The 21,733-nt window shown below is 39.7% G+C and overlaps 1 pseudogene; it reads left to right on the forward strand.

Annotated features, from left to right (window-relative positions):
• Positions 1-21,733, forward strand: part of LOC107700364 (probable methyltransferase-like protein 15) — a 74,161-nt pseudogene that overhangs the window by 33,850 nt on the left and 18,578 nt on the right.

Here is a 21,733-nt window from a genome sequence, read left to right on the forward strand (position 1 = left end):
CTCTCCTCTCCTCCCCTCTCCCCTTCATTCATCTTTCTTTGTCCTGACTTGTGTCTTCTTCTCTCCTCTTTTTTCCTCTCCTCTTTCTTTTCTCATCTCCTCTTCTCCCCTCATCTCTCCTGTCTTCTTCTTTCTTTTCTCCTCTTGTTTAATCCCCTCTTTCTCTTCTCTTATTCTCATCTCCTCTCCTCTCCTTTCCTCTTCTTTCTTCTCTCCTTTCTTCTCCTCTCTTATCATCTCACCTCCTCTCCTCTCTTCTTCCCTCCTCTCATCACATCTACTATTTTCTCCTCTCCTCCTCTTTAGTCCATCACCTGCTAACAGACTTGTACAGCCGACAGTAGAGCAGATATCGGGGATCAGATCAGACTTTGTTGTCCTTATGGCCCCTCTGGTCCTTATCCTATTCACTCTTCTCTCATCCTTTTCACTCTCCTTGCAGTTCTTGTTGCATATTTGCTTTTCTAAGTTCTTGTGAGAGGATAGAAATGGCAAGGTGTTAAGACATTGGCTTCTGTTCCTTTAAACAGTCGTAATCAGACACAGAATCACAGTCATGCTCGAAGGGAACCACGTCATTGATGATTTCAGTACCTTCTGTTGCCTCAGTACCTCCTTGTCACCTTAACACTTGCTAAGTAAATAAATTAATAACATCAAGATATGTTTTACTTTGTTCGAATACAGGCCTTCTGTCGTCCAGTATCAGTATCATGAACATGATATCTTTGATATTTTTTTTTTAAAAACATGATGAACACATTTAAGATGAAGTCATTTTTCCTTTGGTCACCTACAAAGCCAATTAAAATGTTAACTGTGTCTGGCAATAATTTACAGCATGCATTGCTTAAACAAGCTATTTGATTAACTGTGTGTGCAAAGTTTGCTAATAAAGTCTTTCTCTGGGTGACTACCCATTTAAGAAACAGTTTCCCACTTCACCACAAAAAAGAGAGAGATTGTTTAATAAAAGAGAGGAGTAATGACTTTTTGCATTGGAGGAGACACAATCTTATTTTTTCCATTGCAGATTGCTTGTCTCTTCAAATGTCTCTTTCTTCAGGTGGCCTTGATTTGCCACTCACCAAACCAAACACACATACTGTATTTGATAGGTGTTGGACCTTGACTGTCTGTGTGACTGACTACATTTTTTCCCTGTACATTTTCAACTCTGCTCCCCTGCTGAATGTAGTCGATTAACATCTTATCTTGGACCTCAGTGACGTAGATACAGGAGTCAGGTAGCTTGTGCTGGGGAATATTTCAGGCTTGATTTGTTTGGGTATGTCAGGTCACAGTGGACTCTTTCTCTCTCTTCCTTTACTGGTATAGACTTAGCTTTAAAAGTGTATTACTGGTTATGCTTTAATCGCCAAAAGATGGTCTCAGCTTCTGTTTTTAGCCTAATGTGCTATTTTTTAATAACCAGTAATCCAGCCAGAGTCTAAGCACATCCTCACCACATATTCTGTCACATCAACATTCTGCACACGTCATTGATCTGTCAGTGCTCTCTTGTGCCATATGCTCAAGAAAAGAAATCAATCTGAACATGACATTGTGGACTCTTATATATGATAAGGTCACAGGTCAGGCTTCATCATGCCAGTGGGAAATTGTTTCAGTTTGCTTATTTAGTTAAATTGTGAGAAAGTTTCTGCATCTATCCACTTTTCTTCATCCATCCAGAGCCACTGTTAAGTGGGCAGATTGATCCGAAAATACCATACTACAGAGCTTGACATATTTCATTTAGGTATCGATCCTCACGTAACAGTATTGATATATATGTGTATGTATTTTTACCATTGATTTTAATTATGCATATCTGGGGAAAAAAATGTGTGTCGAAGAATTCTTGGATAAAAATAAGTCTCTCCCTCCACTTCTTTTAACATAGAATATAAAACCCACAAACAGTCAGTTAAAACAGCAGAATAATGTGACCTTTGCAAGGAATTAAGCTAAATAGCAATCTTGTGTAAATGCTAATAATTTGTATAATTGTTCAGTTACTGTTTTTAAATGACAATTAAAAAAGAAGTGACACTATTCCTTTTTAAACTTTACTAAAAAAACTTTTTAACCTTTTTTTTAAACATTTTTGTACATAAGTTAGCACATTTGTATTTTATTTTTTGCAAAATTATGGTCGTTTTATTAGGTTGAATATTAAATGGTAAATATTTCTAATTTAACAAAATAATTACCTATTTTTACAACAGAAATTACAAAGATTTTTGTGTTTTACTGGCTTTCAAATTGCATAGAAAAGAATGTGGTATTGCGCATCTCCTCTGTTTGTTATAAAGCTCACTGGCTTTGTAACTGGTCTATGTAATACTACGTCATGGGGAATTTCAGGCTGTTTAGCATCATTGCCCGTCATTTACAGCTAGTTCTGGGATGAAATGCTAGGCAAGTGTTTACCAGTAGCCTGTGCTTAATTTTATAGTCCCTTTCATGTCGACTCTCATGTTTGCACAGAAACAGGCAGTTTACCTTTCCTACTTAAATAACAGAGCCTTGAAAGTCTGAGTGTCCCTGGCACTGGTGTATAATTAGGTGGTTTCATCAGATCATTTTTCATTAAATAATTTTTTAGTCTGAAGTTAAAGGAACTGAGGCCACCTCTATTGTTATGAAACAGAGTGTGCCGGTTAACTTATATTTTTTGCTTTACCCTTTTAAGTTTAGATGATGTCAGTATTGTGGGTTGCTCAACTATAAATAGATCGGTTTCTTAGCAATTATGAAGCCATACTTGGAGCACACTCACTTGCTCACACATATCTACACACCCATGAAACATGTCTTTTTTTTTTATAATATAAGATCTTACATAAGGCATTGCTATCTCTGATGCTTTGTTTAAACCACATAAAGAAGTTAATAATTTAAAATTGTTATGTAAGTGTTTTGCATATTCTCAAATCATTCTGTGGGTTGCGGAGCCACAGAGAAGCTTAGGAAACCCCCACAGTGCTTTAAGAGGCAAAAGAGACGAGAGTAAGAGTGCTGAAGAACAGGAAGACTGAGAGAATAAGAGAGGATTACTGTATGTAGGCAGGGGTAATGAATGTGCTGAACCAGCTTTAGCTCAGAGCGAGCTTCTTTATAAATGATGTCAATTAGTGCTGGGCGGTATACCGGTTCATACCGAATACCGGTGTTTATTTTTGTTATAATATGAATTTTTAAAATACCGCAATACTGCGGTATAAAGGGGTCCCTTTTCACTGTTGCACTGTGGTGAGGGAACAGCTGTATATGTTACTAAGAGTGAAAGTTCCGAAACTGAAGCTGTAGAACTAATAGAACGTGATGACACAGAAGAACTCATCCACAATATCCACATTGACCGCCATGAGTACAAAACAGCGTTTCCAAGCACCTGTCGCTTACTGATTATATGAGCGTAGTTTGTCTGTTAATATCACATGGACTTTTTTGTTTGTTGTTTTTTTTAGTCACTCAGACGCAGGCAGTGCGCTGCATGAGACAAAAAAGTAATATAGCCAAAACAACCGCATAGCCGCTCTTTAGTGTAGATGCATGTTGATTTTATCAGACGATGCCACAATTATAAATGAGAGTGACTCCTGATTAACATGTATTAAAAGGGGTCATGTTTAGTCACTATTTAGTGTGGTATTTTTTGACAATATTCACTCATCATGACAGTAAAATAGGGCATTCTAAGTCAATATACTGCAGTATTTCCTCTCTCAATCAGTAGAAAATATGATTAACACTCGGTCATGCATGAAAACAAAAAATACCGTCATGTACCGTGAAACCGGTATAATTTTGAAAAATACCGTGATATACATTTTTGGTCATACCGCCCAGCACTAACGTCAATGGTACTGTAATTTGATAAGACTGAACGCCCATAATGTTCATTAAATAATTAAATTTTTAAATATGGCCACAAACAGCAATAATTGGGGTCCAAGAAGATTGGAAAAGGGGAGAAAATGACCATAATTGGCAAAAGTGAAAAAATAGATCATGTTGATGTTGTATATATATATATATACTTCCTTATATTTGCACAATTATTTAGGATTTTGAAGAAGTTATATCACCCCAGCACTGTAAATGGATGAAATTTACCTCTTGTCTGTTTACCAATTTAGACTTACTTAAAGGATTAGTTCACTTCCAGAATAAAAATTTTCTGATCACCCCCATGTCATCCAAGAGGTTCATGTTTTTCTGTCTTCAGTTCGCAAAGAAATTAAGGTTTTTGAGGAAAACTTTTTTCTGCATATAATGGACTTCAATGGTTGTAGTGATGTAGGCGGAAGTACCAACTCCGTGTTTACAAACCGAACGTGCAAAGAAAGTCAAACACCCTTTACAAATAAAAAAAGGTAAAACAACAATGTTGGACGATTTTGAAGTTGGAGAAAATGAGACGAGTTTTTCGCCCTACCCTACCTTTTTGAACCGGAGTACACTGTCGAAGAGCTAACCGCATGTGACCTTTCCAACATGATTACGTAATGTGTGCATTTGCAGACGCGCATCACACAGCTTGTGCAAGATGTGCATTTGTGGTTAAAAAGTATATGCATTTTTATTTTTTTAAGAAAATTACAGATCGTTTCACTTCATAAGACCCTTATTCCTCAGCTGGGATCGTGTAGAGCCCTTTAAAGCTGCATTGAAACTGCAATTTGGAACTTCAGCCTGTTGGCCACCATTTAAGTCCATTATATGGAGAAAAAGTTAGCAGATAAGCAAGTTTTTCAGAAAAAGTGGGCTATAAGATTTACGGTCTCTGATACCTACTATTTTATGCCACATGGTTTGCCACAACTTGCCACAATCATTTTGTTTATATTGCATGACCTCAAAAACATGGCTCATCCAATCAGATTTTAGAGACAGAACTAAGAGGTTGTGCATTATAATGACTTTTACCTCAGTAAAGGGGTTCACAATACTGTAGTTGCACAAGGATGTAACTATGCCAACTTTTTATAACTATATGCTGAAAAATAATTTACCCCATCCTCACCATATCTGGTTTGTGCACCCATTAGGTTTGAACCTTCTTTTTGGTGCAGCACTTGACAAATCAGCCTCCACGAAGCGATTCACTCTTCCACCCCTAATGACACTCAGAGATAGCACCTCCCACTCAGGCTAGGTTGCTAGGCATTATTGTCAAAGTTTCTCTCAATTGCACCATCAGCTTTTTATATGGAAGCAAGGCCTAAGTATGTAACTTTAGCCTGTTGTTACTGAGGAAACTTGCCTATTGCACTGTGTGATTAACTGTTGAAAAGAATTTATGATAATAGTTTGTGGTCTAAAATAATATTTTCAAATTGATCTGTCTCTTTATGTGTGATTTCAGTTTCGTAAAAAGTAGAAGTCTGAGAAAACTGAAACTAAAAGGTCACTTTTGAATCTTAGCAAAGACTTTTTGGTCTTTGGTGAAACTGGTGATGCTGTCAACTGCATAAGGTTGTCATGGTGACTAGAACGCTGGTGATCTGAGAGATGGTTGACAGGTGATTGTTCACACGTGCCACTGAAATTTGGTGACATAAGTGTGCGTGTGAATGTGAACGGTCTCAACACATCAGATCATTTATCTGTCATTCTATACAATAACATTTGACATGTCTGCTGATGTGTCATAAACACTGGCCAGTGCAGTCTGTGTCACAATAAGCAATCTGTCCTCGGATTTCAATTTCATTGACTATTGTGAATACTTAACATGTTGAACATTTGTAAAAAAAAAAAAAGAAAAAAAAAAAAAAGAAGTTTTTAGTTCTGCCCTGAAGTAGTATTTTCACCAACAAAAAATGGTTTTAAGCCAGTTATTTCTATCTTTTGCTGTAGTGTGTCAGTAGGAAATATCAGTTAACATTTCCAAACATTTCTTTTGCTATTAATTGTAATAATCCAGTGAGATTTTTGTACTCAAGAAGACTGACAACAGCCAGTGCTCCACACAGAGATCTGATCTCACCATCATCCAGTCCGACTGTTTTAAATGCAAAGGGTGGTCACACCAAATATTGATTTGATTTAGTTAGTAGAAGTTAACTGATAAATAAAATCTATTTATGACATTATTTTTGAAAGCATCCTCACTTTACATCATTTTTACAGAAGTGCCTAAAACTGTTCACAGTACTGTAGCTTTGTAGGTTATTCAAGCATCTTGGAGACGTTGCCACAGTTCTTCTGGATTCAGTCCGTCTCAGTTTTTTCTGATTCTTCATGTCAAAAATCTCACTGGATTATTACAATTAATGGCAAAAGGAATGTTTGGAAATGTAAACTGATATTTCCTACTGACACTACAGAGAAAGGCTTAAAACCATTTTTTGTTGGTGAAAATACTAATGGCCTAAAACTTTTGCACAGTAGTGTATTTAATTTTAAATTAATTTTAGTGTGTTGCTTGAGGAAAAATCATAACATGTAAACTTTCAAACAATAGTTTGTGGAAATGTTATCTTGAAAAAAGTGAATGTCAAGTAAATATTATTAGATCTCTTATTTTAACAAAATGATGAACTTCTTGCAGGTTCTGGAGGGGCATGTATGAATAGAACTATGTATGTTAAAAGAGAAATATTTAAACACTCCTAATCAAGATGATGAAAAATTATGCTGTCTTGTTATATAGCGTTATCTGATGTTGGTAACTCAGATACAGTTGGTTGCATTGCATTATACTGTTCTGTGTCATATTGTGTTATATCACATTTTTTAATCTTATATTGTTTGATTTTGTTTGAGTAGTATAGTCATTTTTGCACCTTTTGTATCTCTAGTTTTGTACCATTCTTTTTAGTTATTTATTTATTTTTTGCTATTGCATTTAGTTGTGTTGTGTAGCTTAGGGAAAAGCTTGGCATTTGAAGACAGGGTATAGGGAAGGGGCTGAGGGACTCACAGGATTTAATCAGTGTTTTTGCTTGGATATTGATCAGTCAGTGTCAAGCCATGCAAAGCCGGCCATGCAAGCCAGCATTTTCACTCTGCATGTGAAATGAAGAACTAGGGATGCACCGATACCGATACTGGTATCGGTATCGGGCCCGATACTGAGCTTCTGTACTCGTACAGAACAAAAATGAAACATTGTTTACTGACTTTCCCTTCTCCATCTTATCCATGGATTTAGTTACATTTGTTTTTTCCCCGCTTTTGAAGAATAGATCTTGTATAGATTAAATATAAAGTGTCTAATAAAGTACAGTGTACATGCCTGCAGCAAATAAAGTATAATAGTTTGTGAAATATTGCGATATTTCATAAGGAATAAGACTCTTTCATCCAACCCAAACTGAACATGCATAATATGCCTCTCAAGAAACAACAATGGAAACCTTGACTATACTGTGAAAATTCAGTAATGAAAATCTTGCTTGCAGAGGCACCCGCTACTGGTTTAAGTATTCAGACAATACATTTTGTTTTCGAATTGAATATCTGAGAAGCATTTTTGTATATTTCATGTCGCAATCTTGCTGTGCCAAAGCCTAATTAGCTTGAGTGGTCACTCAGAAAGGTTGTACTTTACCCTCAGGATCATATTGCCTGTGGTTTCATGCTATGTTGTTGTAAATATGTTTTGGTACCAATATGCACTTTATTTGTAATGTAAAAGAGCGGGGGCAGCCATTTGTAACTTGAATGTGCGAGGCTTCCTCTGTCATCTGCTTCCAGTTATTTTATCTGTACAAAAACAGTCTGTTATGCTGCTTAATATTGCAGACTGATATTTATTATTATATTATTTCAATTTATCATCATAACCTTAAACACATTGGTTTGTAGTGCTTTACTTTAGCACTTTGTTATTCTTGTAGTTATTTAATGAATCGGAAGTCTTGCACAATCACAGAAAACAGCCTACTTTCGTGCTGCAAAATAAGCGGGATAGACCCCCGAACTTTATCTAGATATTAGGAAAACCACTTAACGTTAAAAACAAACTACTGCAGTGAAGTCTGGCATCTTTGAGGCCCTAAATTGACTGCGTATTGACATGGGAAGCAACAGCAGAGGCTGCATTCTGCCTGTCACAGCCTCTCCCTTTCTCCCTCCAAACTCATCGATCCGTGGAGCAGGAGGGAGGAACGGGGGCTTACGGCTCTTGCGGAGTCTATGTGTTTGTGTGGGTGGGCAAGAGAATGCCTCACTATAGATTTTCCAGCAAATTAATGAAGGTACTGAGCGAACGAAAGCGAAAGCCCCTTCCGCGGCGCAGAGAACTGAGGGAAGCCCTTGGAGCGGGGGCGAGAGCCGAGCAGCTCCCTCACCCTTAATCTTTCAGCTGGCCGTGGGTGTGTGGACGCTGGCACCCCAGGGTCCTACGGGTAAAGCCCTCGGCCAGCCGCGTGAGTGGGTGAAGAAGAGGACCTTTGATGACCTTAGAGGTGGAGGAGGTGATTTCTCACCCCCATCCTCTGCACTTTTTGTTCATCTGGAAGGAGTTTAGCACAAGTCGAGGAGGGGAATCCGCATGTTTAGCATGACTGCAAAGCCAACGAGGCCAAATTAACTACCTCTGCCTCTGCATTGGACCCCTAGTGTTCTCCGCCTCATTTGCTTCTCTGTTGTCTGATTTATAGTTGCCTACCTGGGTTGTTCTCCGCTCACAGGCTGTCTAAAGGTCACATGAAAAATGAATGGCTCTTCGGTGCTGGGGAAGGAACTCAGGAGGAGATGCAGGGAGAAAAAGAGTCACGAGGGACTGAGATGATGCCTTAATGCTTATGTTTTGTGTTTCTGCTTCATCTTGATCTTTTCTAAACCATATTTATGAAGCTGTAATGTATGTGTGTGTGTGTGGTCTGAGACGTCTGTGCCTGTGTTACTCATAACTGTGAAGTCCCTTCAGATAAAGCAAAGAAAGTGAATTAAAGCAATAGTGAAGGAAAAAAAAAACTCCCCCGATTCCATATGAATGACTGAGGATTAAAGAGCCATCATCAGTTCTCATGTCAAACCAACACCTCCACTTCAAGTTGAATGAAATGTCATAAGCATATACTCTAACACTTATACTTCCCTACAAATGTGTGTCCATGATCACAGAATACTCGCATGACCTTTGCACACATGCGTTTTTGTACGTTCCTGTGTATTCGTTGGTTTGTGTGTCTGTTTTTCAATTAAGTTTAAGCTGCGACAGCATTCTCCCGCAACTCTCATCTTCTGGTCTCCAAGGTGATAAATAAATGATATTTTGTTACCTTCCATGTGGGACGCATATTATGTAGTCTATCTCTCTTTCCCTCTCTGTACAGCTTATGAGCTGCAGTAGTCGTTGGACACCATCTAAGAACTTGGTGCCTAGGTAACCAGCCCTACAGAGGAAGAACACCTGCCACCATATGTTCAGCTCGTTTCTGTGTGGAAACTGAATATTTAAGAGCAAACAATTACCATGTACAAAAAAGGTTGGAGTGTTAACATTATTTTACAGTCCTATTTAACTTTAAATAAGACAAATATATATTATAAACCCATAAAATATTACCCATAATAACTATAAAGTTTACATTTAAGAAAAAGGGTAGAATAATATGAGATTGCTCATTAATAATACTATAAGATTGTTGACTCCTTGTGATGGATGATTAAAGGTGCAATAGAATGGAAAACTGTATTTACCTTGGCATAGTTGATTAATAACAGTTCTGTTCATGGAAATGACATACCGTGAGCCTCAAACACCATTGTTTCCTCCTTCTTATGTAAATCTCGTTCATGCAAAAGACCACTGAAAAATAGGCGAATCAGAACATAACACCGACTGTGACGTTACAGTCGGGTGCACTAATATTTACGCCCCCAACATTTGCATATACCTGCCCATGTTATATGCCAACCGCCAGCCGGACCTGCACAGCCGAATCATCAGAAGTTCTGCAGGTATTGTGAAGAAACAAGCGAGGATAATAGCGAAAATGGCAGATCATGGAAATAAATGGTATGTTCCAGGCTGTGCAGGAGATGTGATGTGCTGGGATGGGTTGGTGTCTGTATTCCGTTCTAATAAAATAACGCGAGCCACTAAAGGGACATGGTTAGCTGCTTGCTAGCGGTAGCCTGTTACATTACAGTACATAAGATTTCACTTACCACATAAACAGAGTAAGGAGAGATGACTGAGGATGATGGCGAATGATTTACAGATCCTGAGCACCACTGACAAGCATCTGATCTTGTAAAATGTGTGGTAAGTACTGCTGCTGTAGTTTACACAGAGCACGTGCGATCGCAAATCTCAAAAGTGAAAGTAAAACGCGATCGTGCATTTGAAAGCAGTTTCAATGCCCCGCATATGAATAGCGGCTCCCTGATGCCCGCAATTTATATACAGTATAATTACCCAACGATATAACTGTGAGAGACAGTATTGAAATATATATTTTCCCTGTGTTTCCTTCCTGCTGTGTGAGCTACTGAAATGAGCCTGTGAAACAGCCAATCAGAGCAGAGCTCAACATTGAGCCGCACTGTGAAACAGCCAATCAGAGCAGAGCTCAACATTGAGCCGCACTGTGAAACAGCCAATCAGAGCAGAGCTCAACATTGAGCCGCACTGTGAAACAGCCAATCAGAGCAGAGCTCAACATTATTATTCATGACCCTTCCAAATAAGGTAAAAACAGACCATTTCATTCTAGGGACAAATCCTAGGGTTGTAAATGGACATGTAAAACCGTTTCTGGAGATTTTTTGCCCTTACCTAAGCCACAAACCTTCTATGTAGATATCAGAGAACAATACTGTATCAATGCATTCTATGGCACCTTTAAGGGAATTTTGCGTTTGTGTTCCTCATATTTATAATCCTGTGGAACAGGGAGTCATGGCTGGACAATTTCATGCTCCTAGTTACCCTGGTGTGCTAAAACAATGTAAATATGAATGGGAATATACTTCAGAAATATTTTACTCATAAGAATTTCTAGGGGTGCCAATAATTGTGGCCAACATGCATTGGAGATAAACATTTATTTCATAATGTGAGTCCCCACCCACTTTCGATTGTTTTCCTTCAACAAAAGGTTAGAATTTTGTGAATTTTTTGAATGAAAGATAAAAAAGATAAACATTGCAGATGTATTTTCACAGCCACCTTTGCTCATATTTACCAAGGGTGCCAATATTAGTATTAGTAGAGGGCACTATATATATATATAAAACAAAAAAAAAACAGAATCTCTGAGTTGGAAATCACCCACTTGGATCACCCCTTTGTGTCAGTATTTTGTTGAACCACCTTTTGCTTTAATGACAGCCTTTAGTCTGTTGGGATATGTCTCTGTCTCTACTAGCATTGCACATCTAGACTTTGCTATATTTTCCCACTTTTCTTTGCAGAACTGCTCAAGTTCAGTTAAATTTGATGATGACCGTTTGTGGACTGCAGTCTTCTTTTTTATTTCTATTTCAGTTTTAGTCATTTTAGCACTTCAACTTATTTAATTTCAGTTAGTTGCCAAGGCAACATTTCTAATGTTTTACACGTTTTATTTTTCTAATTTATATTTTATCTAATATTTATATTTTATTTTATTATCAGGTTTGTTTAATTTAATGAAAATAAGTTTTAGTTTTATTTAACTATAACAACACTGCATCATACAGTTTATCAATCAGTATTACTGTTTTATCTCCAGTACAGTCACTCATGCATTTGCGGTACGCCACTGAGTTGGCATTTTAACAGCTTGGCCCAATGTGTTCTAAGTTATAAAGTGGAAGTGGGATGGATACTGATATTCTAAACACCAGAAGCTGTTTTTCTATTTTGTAACTAATGATAAGAGTCAGATATGGAGAAAGTTCACCATGTTAGTCTGACCTGAAAAAGTTTGTGAGGCACATTTCTTTGTCACAATGAATGTAGGCTTTGCAAACAATGTTACTGAAAGATGCAGCACCACAATTTATGTTGGACCAGACAGCAAATGCAACCCGTAAGCGATGTTACTCATTTCACGTGTGAAGACGCCTGTGAATCTTGAAGGTATAAAAGTAGAAGTCGATCTGTTTATTTAGGGTCAGAGAGAGAGAGAGTGAACAATGGTCATGGAAAACTAAATTATGACTAAATATTTTGGTTAGGAAATCTTGATCAACATTTATTATTATTTCATTTTATTATTATTTATTTATTTTGTTTAAGTAAGTTAATACTTCTATTCAGCAAAGACCAATTAAACTGTTCAAAAGTGAATGCAAAGGCAATGTTACAAAACATTTCTATCTTCTTATTATCTATTCTCTCTTTTGTTAAGGGGCCGGGTGAAGCCAGTACTAGGGAGGTTCAGTGAGCTGAATAACTTGCTCCCAGCACTGGGTTTTGTTCCAGGCGGTGTGGATGCTGCCCTTCTGGATGCTGGATGCTCCTCCATGCAGATGGATTCAGCAGAGAGGGACTTCTCCCTCAGCAAGAATGGACTGCTAGACATGAGGATGGATGGAGACAGGTTCGACTATTACCTCGGCTCTTTTCAGTAGAAGCACTCATTGTCATGAATGTTCCAAGAATCATTTGTGATATTAGTAATGCCTGGTTCACTCTCGATATACACTGATGGCCACAGTTATTATTCTTGGCTCACTCGTTTATTGATTATATCTACAGTGTCTCCATGCTTCTCTATTATAGCTATTCAAAAACTGGTGTAAGGCATAACCTAATTACAGCTTAATACAATAAAAAGATGACTAAGCACTGCAGAGCCCGGTGATTCACAGATAGAGCTTTGAGGGACACATGGAATGTTAGCATTAAGACTGTGGATGAATAAACAGAACTAATTTAGGTAGCGAAAAAGACCCCCCCACCCCCAAAGATCAGGTCGCAGTATTTCTTAGAACAGTGGTTTTTAATCTCAAAACATGAACTTTGAAATGCAGTGAAATCTGAAACCTTTTCACATGAGCTTGCATTTCCTATTCCCTACGGTGGCCAAGAGAGCTCAACGGGCTGCAACTTAAGAAAACATATGCAAATACGAAAAGCACCAGCAAATTAAGAACATCTTCAGTTTGACAACACACGCTGCAAATACTCACAACACAACCAAATACAGAAACGTGCTGCAAATACTCACAACACAACCAAATAGAGAAACACGCTGCAAATACTCACAACACGACCAAATACAAAAAAACGTTGCAAGAAGCACAGACCACAACGGAAAGGTTTCAAGAGGACCCCAACAACCCTTACGAAAATTAACCATGGTTTTATTATAGTAAAAGTGTAGTAACCTCTTTTTTTGGCATATTGAATACCATTTGTATAACCACGGTTGTACAAATACCATGGTTAAACTATGGTTAGTGAAGCAAAACCATGGTTAATTTGTATTTACCATGGTTTAACAATAGTAACCATGTTTTTTTTTTTAAATAGTAAAACCATGGTTAATTTTCGTAGGGGAAGTTGTGAAAATTAGCTAGCCAGCTTACGTAATGTTTCACAGTTAAAGGTGTGGTAAGTGATTTCTGGTAGCCAATTTTGATATTTCAAGTCACCAAAACAAACATGCCCCTACCCCAAAAGGGTCCCGCCCCTATTTTGATAGCTCCGCCCCACACATATGTACACATACGCAACCCAGGCAACAATTATGGCGGAATCTGCTGTATTATTATCTGCTGTATTAAACATATTATCTTACTTTTCGGACACACTTTGGGAGCTGACGCTTGAAACAGACAGTGTAGGAGGTTGAGACGCTCCAGGCTTATAGGGTGTGGAAATGAATGTGTCTTTATCATAGCTGAAGGGAACGACAATACGACTGCAGATGAACAAACAAGCGAACATGACACACGAGCATATTCAAGCAAATGCCAACATATATTAGTTCTGTGAAACAAAGCAAAACCAATGTTACTCACCAATCGAGATGAAAGCAACCTCGGCGTCCGATCGCAGGCCTTCCCGCTCTTTGAGTTCTCTCCAGCGCTGGAAAGCTGATCCAAAATTTACACGGGTCCTACTTCTTGCCTTATCGTAAGCCTTCTTTTGTTCCGCAGACGTTTTCCTCTTTTGTTTTTTATCTGCCATCTCTATCTTTCTCGCTCGGCTCGGCAAATGTCCGTCCTGTGCACTGAGCGCTCTCTCCTCCGCATCATGAGTAGACATGCCCCTTACTGCTGATTGGCTACAAGTTTGTTTTGGTACTCGGCCCGACTCAGTTTTCTAAAGCGTTTTTGAAAAAATACATACCCCATCTTTAATAATAATTAATAATAGTAATTGTGTATAAACAAAAATCTCACCTTTCAGAGCAAACATTGATAAACATGTCTCAGCCAGGTTCGTCACTTGTTCCCTTAAACATTTCCTATGTGGTCTGTGAGTATTTGCAGCACGTTTCTGTATTTGGTTGTGTGGTGAGTATTTGCAGCACGTGTTGTCAAACTGATGAAGATGTTTTCTGAATTTGTTGGTGTTTTTTTCTATTTGCATGTGTTTTTTCATTTGCAGCACGTTGAGCTCTCACGGCCACCGTAATTCCCAGCGTTCGCATGAATACAAATGGAAGTGAATGGAAAGAAACGTAGTGTGATCGCCCCTTAGAGTAATAAAGTTTAGGTTTAGACATTGGCAGGGTGTCACAAAATCCAGGACCCATTTCACAATGTGTTTTCTAAATTAACATTATTATTTCCAAATGTCTTAATTGTCTTTCAACAGTATTTGATTAAGCAGCAGGAGTAAAACAGTGAAATGGTACTAAATGTTTACAGAAATAGTTTGCAGAAAAAGGAACACTTTAAAGCTATTTTTTAAAGTAACATTATGCATCTCTTTTCTAAAAGTACAGCATATTTTTTTATGTTCCAAAAAGGAGAAAAAAAACACCTAAAACATCATAATATTATAAACCAGTTATATTCTGGTTAAATTTTTCTATATAATTGTTAGAGTGATAGTTCTATTAAAGCAGCAGATGTTTAACTATTTTTCCATTCTCAAAATTGAAAAGTATGAACAGTCACATTTTATTCATGAAGTTTACCCATATGAAAATATATTAATAAAAATAATAATAGAAGATGGATATTAGCTCTAAGAATTATATAATAATTTTATATAATGTTTTCTGAACTGGGTGTGACTGATAAGGGAGACATGAGCTCCTTTCACGCAGTAATACCAGCAAATTGCTGTAAAATCACCGGAACCATTTTATCGGTAAATATAAAATTGCGCTGTTCAGACAGGCAATGACGTTCCATCGTTTTACCGCTAAAGCACCATTCACACATCAGTTTCAAAATACCGGTAAATTCTGTGACACCATTATTAACTGGAAATTACCTCTAAATTGCTTCGCCTCCTTATGTTTGTAAACATGGAGGAGTATAAGCAGTCAATGTTTTTGTTGGTGTTTTCATTTTTGTGTGAAACGTTAACATTCATGCAGCCGCTTTTGGTCTAGAGACATCGTATTAAACGACTTCAAACTGAACTACACAGTGCAAAGTAAATGTGTCATCTGTGTCAGAATGTTATGATTGGCCCAGAGTAGACGTCTTATGTCAGCGCGTTCTGAACTCGTACGTGCTCATACCGGTAATCTTGTTCTACGTTAACACAGAGCACATTACCGGCAATTTACTGGTAATGTTACATGATCTCTTAACCGTAATTTACCTGTAATTTTCCTACAGTAAAGACTGTATGTGTGAACGGCGCTATAGAAAATGTGTAGTGCTGCGAAAACCCCTGTGTTAAATAGACAATTTTTTGACATAACGTATTATTATAATCTGTGGTGCGGTACTTAGATGTGTTTCTTCACTATTTAGGCTAGGGAATGTCAGTTTAATCTGATTGCTGTCTTTAATAAAGCCTTCCCACTCTTTCACGCTGATTGCTAGAAGGGATACAGCTACGGCCGGAAGTGTTAGTTGTCTTCTTCAATGTCCGTTTAATTTTTTCCAGTCCATCCAGCAAGGTTTTAAGAGATTTTGGTTCAAAGGACTTTGCCACAACGTAGGCTGATTAGTTCGCTAGTCATCGTTTAATTTATTTTTATTTTACGTTTTCTTTCACTTTCATTCTGTCCATCTGGTGAGATTTTGAGTCACTTCCTGGCCATAGCTGTATCCCTTCTAGCCACAAGCCCCTTTCCCTTTAAAGAAACTAGAGCAGTGTTTCCTAACCCTGGGTCTGGAGTACCCCCAACAATGCACGTCTTTTTGGATGTTTTTTTCTGACACATGCATTTCAGGTCATGGAGTCTCTACTAATGAGCAGAGGAGTCGACTCAAGTGTGTTTAGGAAGACACACAGACTATGCAGTACTGGATATTCCCAGGCCACGTTTGGGAAACACCTAGAGTGGTGTTTTATCATCGCCATCATCTCTAAATCTCTTATGACTCTCATGCAAACCACTGCTTCCCTCTGATTTGAAGAAGAGTGAGAGGCCTCTCTTATTAGGAAGTTTTGTCAAAGTTTTCACTGTGATAATGAGGTGGAAATCCCACCTACCGTACCTGACTCTGAACTTTTTTTCTGGAGGCGAGATGAAATGGTTGAAAAAAGAGAAGGAGGGAGAGAGAGACCCAAAGGAAAAAGAGAAAGGGCGAGATACAGTGCAGGTTGATCTAGGTCCTGCCCACGGTATCTGAATACGCTTTATCTTTGTTCCATCACAAAAACCAATGCGAGAATTGAACTTTACGATGACATGATGCAGTCAGCCGACTCTAGCTGGCCTTCAAGAAGAACAGAGCATACTTTGCATTAATCAGCATGTCTATCGGTTTGAGTTACTCATTCTGTGCTCTTAGTTGTGCCCACATTCTGTAAATGACGTTCTAAATAGGAGAAGACTTGTTCAAGGATAATGTGAGATCCAGAATGACGTTGATTCCAAAAGAAAGGTTATGATGAAAGGTTTGTCAGTGTTGCATACCTTTCATGAATAAAGTTGACTGCAGGTGACGAATGACTGAAACTGCTTCTGCACATGCCCACTTCTCACATGTTCCGGTACCAGTGAGTACCTGAGTACTCAATTATTCCCTCACTTTCCATAAGTACAGAGGCAAAGAAATGTGCCAGTCAGAATCCAAGGTATCAACCCTAAATCTCAGAAAATAATTACATAAGTACAAATATAGAGACTCGAACATGTGAGTCAAGATGTTTAGGGAATATATGAATCACTGGGAGTATATGAATCACAGTACGTATGTGCAAGTGTACTGAACAGCTGCCGACTGAAACTCACTACATGAAATATTAAGTTTTATTCGTATTAGTAAGCTAATATATTTCCTCTTTATGTAGGTGTGTAACTTGGTCTGATTTATCCTGGTATCTTTGTTCTTCCTGGAGTGTGCGCACATATTTTCCTAAAGAAAGAAAAAGCAAATGCAAAATTCAGTTCATGATTTGATATTTTTATATTTGTCGCTAACTGTTTCTCCCTCCTGTTCTCTCTCATGTACACACGCTCTCTCTATTTTTATAGATCTCGAGCCCACATCTCCCAGAGTGGGAAGGGTGGGAGGGGTTTTCACTGGTGTCTTAGAGCTGTCAGGCTTGGCTTCTGTCAGCCAGGAACTTGTGACGTCAAGCTGCTTAATTGGGCTCCTCTTTGTGCGTAGGTACCCCGACATGCCCTGCGCGGCTGACGTGGTCAACCGCCTTGGATCAACAGGCGCTTGCGTCCGTGCTGGCCGCGTACGGGGAGGAGCGGCACACCAGCAAAATTGCAGCGGCCATCACACAGGCATCTACCCCATCGGTCGGACCCTGCAACTGGCCAGCATCGTAGCAGGTACCCCCCCTCATTAATTCCCTGCACTAGAGGGAGGCGAGGAGAGAGAGAAAGCGATATTAATGCAAACTCTCCCTATGGGACCTATTTGTCCTGGAAAAAGGGAAGGGGAGAAAAGATGGCGTTTTCTAATCCAAAATCTCTGCCGTCCTCCTTCCCCCCACTCAGCTGCCCGTTTCTCACTGTCTGAGTGTCCATCAGCAACACATCCCTTGCGATTGACAAGACTCTTATTAATAAAAAATAAAGAGAGAGAGGAAGCTGCAGGTGGGGTTCCGTGCGTTTTTTTAGCCCCTTTCCTTCATTTGTATTTAGACTCACAGTCCCATCCTCTCCTTCCCCAGACTCCCCCCTCCTTGTATCCTTTGATTTGTTTCTCACACTCGCTCCCTCCCTTTTCGTGCCCTTCACTGCACCCCCACCAACACACTTCTCCAAACGCACGCGTCACACGCACCACATTGTGGCAGCTCGATGCTTTTTGATATTATATTTATCGGCTGCCTTATTTTTGCCGGCACTGTTTCCATAGCCCGACGCTGGCGACGAGATAGATAGTCTCTTCAGAAGATGACGGTAGCAGGAGGCAAGCACGTGCGTCACACCGGGAGAACAGGTGTGACTAAGGGCAGTTGTTTGATCTTCTTTGAAGAGTAGAGCAAGTCAACAACAATGTTTATTCCAATCAATCTGGAAGCTTCTGACTCCCGAGGGTCCCTGGGGGTCGGCGGTGGGCTGCCGGCATTACCGTTGCCAAGGGAAGCGATCGATGGAGCAGGAGGAGGGATGATATATGTGTATTTGTATATGTGTGTATTTATCAGTGCTGATGATGGGGGAATGGGAGGGGTTTAGATACCATAACAATGGGCATCATGGGAGTTCTCCCTCTTATGAGCTCTTTGTTTCCTTACGTGAGCAAATAAAGCCCCACAATGCCTCGCTGCCCTTGCTTTTGGAGTCTCCAAACCTGTCTCCACCTTGGTTGCAGTGTATCGTAATAGTCACCAGTCATAGTCCTTTCAATAAACATGTTTGCTTTGTCTAGCATAATTTATTTCTTTTGCTTATTACACTGCCAAAAAAAAATAAAAAAAAATAAAGAAAATACAATTTCAGTCTTTCTACTTCGAAATGTTTTTTAATTCAATGTGTTTCTTGCCATTTCTTTGTAATTATTTGTGAAATGATCAGCAATTCCCGAGCGTAAATTGTTTTAAAGTAAATCCTACACCAGTTTTGTAGCTGCTGATTGGGGATTTTATACCAATTTAAAGTGGGGAATCTGCACTATTTAGAGAAACACAATAGAGCAGAGACGAGGTCATGGCGGTCTAATATTTTCATCAGTATGAACCCAGCTGGTGTGACAGAAGATTATCCACATTCCCTAAGGAAAGTGTCCCCCGATCCCAATGCACAGATCAGCTTTATACATATCAGACCACTTTGAATCATAATAAGCGTCAGCATAAAAGTGGCTTAGAGCCAGTAACTCCCACCCTCACTGACACCAGACAGCCACACTGGCCCCTCTCGTACACCTTGAAGCCATCAATCCAGCTTTGCCATAAAACATTCAGATTCATTTGGAGCAGCTCACAGGTTTTGACAGCATGGTTAAACAGTTGTTTAAGCTGCTGGTCATGTTTTAATATCACTGTAAGAGACACTAATCAGCTCACTATTGATTGCTGGTTGAAGAGCAGACTTTTTGAAGCGCTGATGAAAATTGATCTTTCGCTTTCTCCTTCCGAGCTTCTTGAGGCCCACATCACAGTTTTGGAATTAAGGCAGTCCTTAAAGTCTATACTTCTGTTAGCTGGAGTTCACTCTCCATTCTGCTACTCAGACTTTTTTTAGGCAGTTTCATTGGTAAAACAGCGAGTGACTTTGTTGATTAATTTGTTTGTTTACTGGATATTTTACACCAGATCTAGTTTTATTTCCACTTAAAGGGATAGTTCAACCGAAAATAAAAAAGGTAATTTAATCACACTCATGTTGTTCCAAACCTGTAGGGCAGTGGTCGCAACAGGCGGCCAAAACTGGCCCACCAGCAATAATATCTGGCCCGCGCCCGCAGCCAGATTATTTTGATAGCAGCTGGTTCTGAAATAGATCTGTCATGACAGCAACAGTTACTCACAATCAGAGTATGTGAGCGGAGCGCGGAGTGGAGCGGTGTGATTTTGAATGGAGCGAGGAGCGGATTTTTTAAAAGTCAGAGCGTTGTGGTTTTCACTCGCTCCAAGAGCGCTCCACCACCGCTCCATCACGAGTACAATTCATGCCAACGGCCCGTAATATAACTGCATATTTAGCAAGAATTAAAATGTTAAACATTTATCTAGCTTGATAGAGAAGGATCACTCAAATCAGAAAGAATGTGAAGGCTATGATGACGGCAATGAGCGGGAAGTTATAGTTCTCAAGGAATTTGTTTGTTCCTTCTAGATACTGAATATTTTCAGCTGAAAGCATGATTTAAACAACACTTATTCACACGCAATCGCTCTCTCAATAATGCATTAAAACAAATGTGATCTTACAGTGCTACTTCATCCGTATCCGATTTCGAATGAGCAGAAATCTGTAAGAAATGCATTGATCCGTAGGTAAAATAACTGACGAAAACGTACTGTTATTTTCATCAAAAACAAAATTTGCACTGCAAAAAGCAGCAATTATACATTTTAATGCTAACAACCATGTTATTAGCTTGTCATGTGGTAGGAAAAATGTTTGAACAGTACCCAGCTAACAATTTTTGTTTCCCAGAACGTTATTTTTTATGGTTTGTTTTTGGTTAGCCAGGAAAGTTTTCTTAACATTCCCAGAACGTTAGTTCCCTTTCGATACTTCACTCGTACTGTGTCTTGCTTAAGACGCATATGGAAAAAGCCTTTTTTCTCCTGAACTGAAGCCTTTTCATTCACACAGTGAAACTACACGGCCATTGGTTTGTGCAGTGCTTAAAAAACAAACCAATGGCCCGCCAAAGCCCGCCAGAATGGGCGGGGCATCTGGCCATATAAGCGGGTGCTCGCCACAGGATTCTCAGATTCCTTCTCCTTCAGCGACATCTCCACGCTCATCGCTGATCCTGAAAGCCTGCACGCCGTTGACACGCCTTCGCAGCTGGAATCGGGACCTCTCAGCACAGCTAACCTGCTTCTCCGCCGCTACAGCGACGCAGCAGTTCCGGTTCGTTTCCCCTGCCGCCATCCGGCGATTCTAAAAGAGCTTATTTCTAGCAAATTCTAGCGACGTTGTTGCAAATGTTGCTCTGCAAGTGTAACTCGTGCAGGGAAACTTGCACGATGCAGAAGAGCAATGAGTATGTCATCTGTCTGGGCAGACCCCACGCAGAGACTGCTCTCTCACTGAGGCGGAATGCTCACTCGAGCATGAGTCTCGCTCTTCTCCACTCGTGGACCGCCTTCACTGGAGGCAGCCCCGCTCTCCCGTTTCTCCTCTCTCAGCGAGCCTCGGGAGAGAGAAACAGCGGAGTCAGGGAGCTAAGCAACCAGGTCTGAGCGATCGCATGCCGGCGCTGTACCCGCGTGCTCGCTCTCCCCGTTGCACTCGGATCCGCCGCAGAAGGGCAGTGAGCCATGCGCTTACTGAGACAGAATGTTCACTCGAGCACGAGTCTCGCTCTTCTCCACTCGCGGACCACCTTCACGAAAAGCAACCCAGCTCTCCCGTTTCCCCTCTCTCAGCGAGCCTCGGAGAGGGAAACAGCGGAGTCAGGGAATAAGCAATCGGTCTGACTGATCTCATGCCGGCGCTGTGCCTGCGTGCTCTCTCTCCATTGCACTCAGATCCGCCGCAGAAGGGCAGTGAACTACGCGCTTACTAAGACTAGCTTTTCTCCACTCGCGGACCGCCTTTCACTATCC

This window comes from Sinocyclocheilus anshuiensis, unplaced genomic scaffold (assembly GCF_001515605.1).
Source record: "Sinocyclocheilus anshuiensis isolate Anshui unplaced genomic scaffold, SAMN03320099.WGS_v1.1 scaffold154, whole genome shotgun sequence".
Taxonomy (NCBI): Eukaryota; Metazoa; Chordata; class Actinopteri; order Cypriniformes; family Cyprinidae; genus Sinocyclocheilus; species Sinocyclocheilus anshuiensis.